The 8,312-nt window shown below is 33.6% G+C and overlaps 1 protein-coding gene across 1 annotated transcript in view; it reads right to left on the bottom strand.

Moving 5' to 3' along the window:
* LOC106474982 overlaps positions 1-1,924 on the bottom strand; it is a 6,531-nt gene extending 4,607 nt beyond the window's left edge. The window contains exon 1 of the mRNA XM_013935680.2: positions 1,639-1,924. The gene's annotated coding sequence lies outside the window, so the exon portion shown is untranslated. The remainder of the gene's footprint in view (positions 1-1,638) is intronic.
* Positions 1,925-8,312: the final 6,388 nt, after the last annotated feature.

Raw genomic sequence — 8,312 nt, 5'->3', positions numbered from 1 at the left:
ACTTGTATCGCTGAAGTTTCTCGGAAGAATTTCTACGGGAAATTAACAAACAAGTACATACGCAATAGTATTTTAAGATTTTCCTCTGATAGACAGTGTAAGCATTTATTTGAAAAAGAACCTAATTATACGGCTGCTACAAACGGCTTAGAATGATCGTGTTAAGAACTCTTTTATGAGTGAAAACTATGTAGTAGTTACACAGTTACAAATAAACCAGTTTCTATCACAAGGCTGCACCATATAATAAACAACCTTAAAAACTTCCTGTAACGATTCCATAAAATAACCTTGGGCTTTAATAATACCCAGTACTGAAAGCCTGGTAAATCTTGGGCTTTAATGATACCTTGTACTAAGGGTTTAGTAAATCATACATTTCATTTTAATGAGGCCAGCTATATATTTATTCGTGGATTTTAGAAACAAAAAATATATTACTATTTTGTAACTTCCTCTGCATAATTTAATGTGAAGGTTAACAAGTATCTTAGCCTTCTTTTTGTCATATGAAAGCAAGTGCTTACGTAACAAGTACAAAAAAAAAGTTAAAAGTGACGCTTGATTATAGATACAACTTAACCCTTAAGTTAACAGGAAATCTTTCAAAGGGGAAAGTATTGTACATATTTGGAACTAAGTCAAGGAAAACCGACAAAAATGAAAAACGTCGTCAGATAAGCTAGTTCCCGAGTGGATAAAATTTATCAAGGATAAACAACCTTACAGTTAATTTCAGTAAAAACAGAATAGGGTTGAATTTTAGCCAACAGTGTTAGATTCGGCTGAATGATATATATAAAGGTGCAAGAAATTATATAATATTATATATCAGTTAGAGTTGTACAAATCTCGTTATCACGTTGTGACGAAATAAACAATATCATGTACCAATTTGGTCTTTAAAACCAATTACCACATTGTGACGAAATAAACAATCTATATACTACTAAAACTCTGAGATTTGTTTTTTTTTTTTTTTGTTTTTTTTGTTTTGCTTGTCTGTAATTAAATACAGCAAAAACGGCGTATAATAGCGCCATATTTGTAATGAAATGAGAATAGAAACAAAATAAAACAAGTTTCGTTAAATTCGTGCCACGGGTTACCGAGTTAGCGCCGTTTTTCGGGTCACTTTTATGAAAATTTCTAGCATGAGTAATTTTAAATCACACTACCGTTCGCGCTCTTTACGAAACTTCGTTCAAATCTATTTCCTTGTCAATGTTCCCATCTTCTACGAAAATGAAATGGTCTTTCCTTTTACTCCCGATCAACAATCAAATATCTTTTCTCGAATTATGAATAACACGAATGGATTGAAATATCTCAAAATAAACCTTCAATTCGGTGCAATATTGAATTGAATAGTGGGTGACCCAACGAGTCACGGGTGGTCTAGTATCATATAGCAGTCCTGTCCGTATAAACCAACTATCACGTTGTGACCAAATAAACAACACAGTATATCAGTTAAAGTTATATAGATGTCATTTTCAGTAAATTTACCTTAAAACAGCTCTCTCTCTCTCTCACATACGATAAAGCTACGTAGTTGGTAAACGTTCCCTCTCATTTACTTTAAAATAATTAAGACCAGTTAATTACTTGCTATAGCAAAAATAATGGAAGACCTACCTAGTAATCAGAACTGTAAACCCATAAGTAACAAACACAGAGACTTCTGAACTCTCAATCTCGTGCTCTTTTATGGTAACTGGTAGTCACGTGGTTTACTTGAATCATGACGCTTCTAGAAACTTTGATGTCAGGTGGGTATGAAGTGTGTACATAAACTCATTATTCTACATTTGACCTTGGGCCTCCAGGCTAGCCTGGCATAAAGTCAAGTTGTACAAAGGTAAACAGGCACAGGAAGGAGAGAACAGATTCACGTTCACAACTTTTTCAGCAATACAGTCAAAGCAGGTTTGCAATAACTAATCGTTAGCCACGTGTTTTGTTGCGACCGGTTCTCTGTAGGAAGTGGCCGAGACTCGTTTTTAGTTTCGAAATAAATGACTTTGTACTCAGATAAATAATTAACAGGAACCAATGTCCCGCTATTACAACACGCTGTGACGATACCTACTCGTAGAATGGTGAAACGAAATTAAATACGTGAGTCAGTACTGTTGTTCGAACTTGTTCTCAGAATTCTAAACCGTTGACTGAAATACAACAGTGTTAATTAAAAACCTTAGAGAAAATTTATTTCCGCATATATTACACAGCAGATTTCATTCATTTAAATACGTTACTGTTCAAATGAAACATAATCGTCTTAAAGCAAAAGTATTCAAAATTAGTAAAAACAAAAAAGAAGAATATTGTTTCCAAACGCATTACTATTAGTCTTAACTAATGATGGTACTTGAAATTAATTTTTAGACTTAAACTTTGTGATAGAATTTTTAAGATAAACCTTGTCTATTGGTTTGAGTGCTTCATCTTCTTTCGGCGTTTAAACCGTAATTTTTCGGTTATATCAATTGTGTTCTAAAGAAGGGATTCTCAAACTGTGGTACGTGGAGCTAATGTAAATGGTACACGACACAATTATTTATATAAAATCATAAAATTTGTTAAAAGCTTTATCTGAGCTTTCCACGTGTACATATAAAAACTACTCTCCATACTTATAGACTCACCCTCTACTTACATAGACTCGCCAGTATTTTCTTTCTTTAAAATTGACAAAAATGGTACCACATATTGCTCAATCGTGCCAGAAAAAACAACCACATCCTTCGCTTTAATGGTAAGTGTTAAAAACATAAATGTTTGTTTTTAGGTTTTTTATCTTTTTAAAAAATTATACCTGGGTTTGTAATGTTAATAAAATAAACAAAAACTGGCCTGAAATGACCATTGTTCTAAAGAGACGATTATTTAAAGCTCTGGATACAACTGTGGTAATCAACAGTATAAAGAACATTTGTATATAGATTTGACTTATTTTAATATATTATTGTAAAACAAGTGGATCGTGTGCTGTTTGTTTATCGTTGAAATTTATCATCAACGAATCACACACACTTACTATAAAGATTCCAGACCCTACATAAAATCTCAGAGGTTATATGACGTAATTAGAAAAATACGTTCTGATAGGTGTAAAATACCGATGTATTTGTGGTATAGTCATAAATTGAAGAATAAACTGAAAACTAAAAAAATATAACAGTTTGATATGATTTTCGTAAATTTATATAAAAGTCACAAACTTTGGAATGATACTAATATTTGTTTTCACGAGTCAGGCAAAGCTAGTGTATAAATATACATACATATAAGCCACGGTCTGTTGGTAACGCTCAAATTACCTCATTGGTTATAGCGCCTGGGACTCAAGCAGAATTTTCACGTTCAAATATTACTACAGTTCGGGTTATATATAATAAGTGATCGTGTTTATAGCGAACTCTTTTAATATTCGTAAAACATAAATACCATTATAACTTAAATTAATATTCATGAACATTGGATTTCAAAACCTAGCTCTCAAGGTAGCTACGTTAGTTACAGTGTTCAACTCTCCTTTCAAACTATCTCGTTCAAATCTCAGTCGAATTAAGATTTTGTGTTATTTTTTAAAGGTTAATTATCATATTCACAGTAATTTCTTTCAATACCATTATAGATTAAAGCAGGTATTGGTTAACATTCGAATTAAAAGGTAGCATGCTTACAGCATCAATTTAACACCATCTATGAAATAATTGATGAATAAAAATTCTGAATAAAACGAAAAATAGTTCAGAAACAGTGCAAAAAAGAAAACGTCACTTACCAAGAGAAAGAAAAAGTAGATGGATGGTATGACAAGGTCAAGAAAACTTTGATAAACTTAGAATAACTGAAGCTGATGGAAAACAATTGACAGCTATTCCATCATTCCTCTGAATATTGGGTTAACGTTATTCTACTGAAATACCTCCTTATGCAGGACTGGTTAACGTTATTTCTCCGAATATCTGATTAACCTTATTCTACTGAAATACCTCCTTATGCAGGACTGGTGAACGTTATTTCTCCGAATATCTGATTAACCTTATTCTACTGAAATACCTCCTTATGCAGGACTGGTGAACGTTATTTCTCCGAATATCTAATTAACCTTATTCTACTGAAATACCTCTTTATGCAGGACTGGTTAACGTTGTTTCTCCGAATATCTGATTAACCTTATTCTACTGAAATACCTCCTGCTAGATAACTGGCTAACATTATTCTACTAAAATACATCGTACTCAAGAAATGGATGACGTTATTTTGCTAAAATAGATCATGCTGGAGAATTAGTTATAACGTTATTCTAGTTCAATATCCCCTGTTCTAGGACTGATTAACGTTATATTACTGAAATATTTCATGCTGGTGAACTGGTTAACGTTTTCTACTGAAATACCTCGTACTGGAGAACTGGTTAACGTTATTATACTGAAATGCCTCCTGCTCAAGAACTGATTAATGTTATATTAGTGAAATACCTCTAGCTTCTGAACTGGTTAACGGTGTTTTATTGGCAAATCTCGTTCTCGAAGACTGTTTAACGTTATTCTACTGAAATATCACTTGCTGAAAAACTGGTTAATGTTATTCTACTGAAATATCTCGTGCTGGTGAGCTAGATAACGATATTCTACTAAAATACCTAGTAGTGGTGAACTGGTTAACGATATTCTACTGAAATACCACTTGCTGCAGACTATTCAACGTTATTCTATTAAAATACGTCGTGATGAAGAACTGGTTAACATTATTCTATTGAAATACCTCGTGATGGAGAACTGTTTAATATTATTCTAGCGAAATACCTCGTGCTAGTGAACTGACCGATGCTGTTCTATTGAAATATCTCGTGCTACAGAACTGGTTGGCGTTATTTTGCTGAAATACCTCCTTCTAGAGAACTGTTTAACCTTATTTAATTAAAATACCTCGTGCTGGAGAAGTGGTTAACGTTATTCTACTGAAATACCTATTGCTGGTGAATTAGTTAACGTCATGCTATTTAAATACCTCTTGCTAGTGAACTGGTTAACGTTATTCTACTGAAATACCTCGTACTGGTGAACTGGTTAACTTTGTTCTATTAAAAAACCTAGTGCCCGAGGACTGGTTAACGTTATTCTACTGAAATATCTCTTGCTGCACAACTAATTAACATTATTCTATTGAAATAACTCGTACTGGTGAACTGGTTAACGTTATTCTACTAAAATATCTGTTACTATAGAACTGGTTAACGTTATTCTACTAAAATATCTGTTACTATAGAACTGGTTAACGTTATTCTACTAAAATATCTGTTACTGTAGAACTGGTTAACGTTATTCTACTGAAATACCTATTGCTGGAGAAATGATTATCGTTATTATACTGAAATATTTGTGCTTTAGAACTGGTTAACGTTATTATACTAGAATACCCCGTGCTGGAGAACTAGTTAACGTTATTATACTGAAAAACCTCGTGCTGGAGAACTGGTTAACATTATTCTAGAGAAATACCTCCTACTGGATAACTGATTAACGATATTCTACTGAAATATCTCGTGCTGGTAAATTAATTAACGTTATTCCACTGAAATACCTCCTACTGGAGAACTGGTTAACGTTATTGTACTAAAATACCTGTTTCTGTAGAACGAGTTAACGTTATTCTACTGAAATACCTCGTGCTGGTGAACTGGTTAACGTTATTCTACTGAAATACCTCGTGCTGGTGAACTGGTTAACTTTGTTCTATTAAAAAAACCTCGTGCCCGAGGACTGGTTAACGTTATTGTACAGATATATCTCTTACTGGAGAACTCGTTAACGTTATTCTATTTAAACAACTCGTACTGGTGAACTAGTTAACGTTATTCTACTGAAATACCTACTGCTCAATAACTGGCTAACGTTATTCCATTGAAATACCTCGTGCTAAAGAACTGGCTAACGTAATACTACTGAAATACCTAGTGCTGGAGAACTGGTTAATGTAATTCTTCTGAAATACCAGGTGCTGGAGAACTGGTTAACGTTATTTTATTGAAATATCTCGTGCTGCAGATTTACAGTCGGACCCGTAAATAAAGAGCTGAACGAACATGAAATATCTTGTTCTATTGACTGATAATACAAACGATTACGAGACACATAACAATCATGCAATAACTTCTACTGTAAGAGTTGCTAAATTATTTCAATACAAATTACAATGAATACTAACTGGTGTAAATTATAAGCAACGGACAAACCACAATAAACCTCTATGACCTCTCTCTCTCCACAGGTCATTATTTGTTCTCTTGCGTTTAGCGGTGTTTTCGGTCTTTAACCTAAAAACACCTCTAGAGGCTAGGCCTACTTAGCACTGAGACAGGAGTGTCACATGTAAAGTTTATCACATTTGGCCAATGTAGTTTTTACTATTTACATATTTATGTTACATATTAATCTGTCTAGTACTATAAATAACTAAAATACATAGTAACTTATTTAAATTTAATACTATAAATCACATAAACACATATAAACTCCCGTTTTATTTGGTATCCATCAAATTCTGGCAGGATATTCACAGAACATCCTGTGTCTGTGTAACCTCTTGTGTAACTGGACAAGGTCTTCTTGTTTTCATTCACGGGTGTATTTAAGGTGGTCCTGCTAGAGTGAACCTATTATATATATATATATATATAGACTAAAATATTTTTAATAATATCCTTATTAAAGATTGTATGAAAGTGACGAATTATTATTCATTTTAGTTGAAAATAAATTGTGTTTAACAGGAAATTTAAGAAATATTGTGCGTAACTGTAGAAACTGTTTGTTTTTTGAATTTCGCGCAAAGCTACACGAGGGCTATCTGCGCTAGCCGTCCCTAATTTAGCAGTGTAGAGGGAAGGCAGCTAGTCATCACCACCCACCGTCAACTCTTGGGCTACTTTTTTACCAACGAAATTGACCGTCACATTATAACGCCCTCACGGCTTAAAGGGCGAGCATGTTTGGTGTGACGGGGATTCGATCCCGCGACCCTCAGATTGTGAGTCGAGCGCCTTAACCACCTGGCCATGCCGGGCCAACTGTAGAAAGAGAAGGATTATGTGTTAGTGCTCTAGCTCTCTCTACAAAATATATCAAATTCTAGCAAATCTAATGAGCTACGGCAGGTATAATCGTTATTACGTTATTACATATTTTCTCTTTGGTATTTGTGCTGGGAAATTGGAAATTCATAACTTAAAATATACTGTTTTATTTCTATTTAAATCCAAGTAGTGTGCTTCACTTGCATTTGTTCAACTTGTTATTAAGTACTAACTCTCTTTCAGAGACGTGGTTAACTATTGTCAAGAAAATCTCACAGGTTATTGTTATTTCATTTGTGTATCTACATGGTCTATCAAGCTTTACACCTTGATTTTAGTGTTCCATGAGAAGTTATATGATGTATTGAGGTCCAAGTTTAGAAATAAATAAACATGCTGCTTGAGAGCTGAAGCTACTATCGGACTGTCTTGAGTATCTTTAAAGATGTGTTTGTGGTAAATATATATATATATATATTACTTACATAATTCGCTCAGGGTAAAACAGTAATACTCTCTATGGTGAATGTTATACAACAAAACATAAAACATAACCAATCAAAATCACCAATCCAAACGATGGTGAAACGAGTGTTTCTAGTTACTAAACCGAGATATTCCGGGGCAACATGCTTGTTCTGCTGTTTTGTTACAAACGATGCTGAAACATGTAATATAACAGCAGGACCAGGAAGTTGTCCTAAAATATATTATTCTAATAACTAGAAACACAAACGATGGTGAAACGAGTAACAAAACAGCAGAACAAGCATGTTGCCCTGAAATAGCTCAGTTTAGTAACTGGAAGCAGAAATGATGATAAAACACGTAATAAAACAAAAGGACCAGGATGTTGCACTCAAATATGTTATTCTAATAACTACAAACACAAACGATTATTAAAAATGTAATAAAATAGCAGGACAAGCATTTTGTCCTGAAATAACTGTTTAATAACTAGAAACAGAAACGATAATGAAACACGTGAAAAAGCAGCGGGACCAGCATGTTGCCCTGAAGAATCTCATTATAATAACTAGAAACAGAAATGATGGTGAAACGAGTAACAAAACAGCAGGACTAGCATGTTGCTCTGAAACATATCATTCTAATAAATGGAAACAGAAACGATAATGAAACACGTGACAAAGCAGCGGGACCAGCATGATACCTGAAATATGTCATTCTAATAACTACAAACACAAACGATTATTAAACATTT

This window comes from Limulus polyphemus, unplaced genomic scaffold (genome assembly GCF_000517525.1).
Source record: "Limulus polyphemus unplaced genomic scaffold, Limulus_polyphemus-2.1.2 Scaffold7935, whole genome shotgun sequence".
NCBI classification, from domain to species: Eukaryota; Metazoa; Arthropoda; class Merostomata; order Xiphosura; family Limulidae; genus Limulus; species Limulus polyphemus.
The sequence above is the reverse complement of the archived record's forward strand: the minus strand, read 5'-3'. Positions and strand labels throughout refer to the sequence as shown.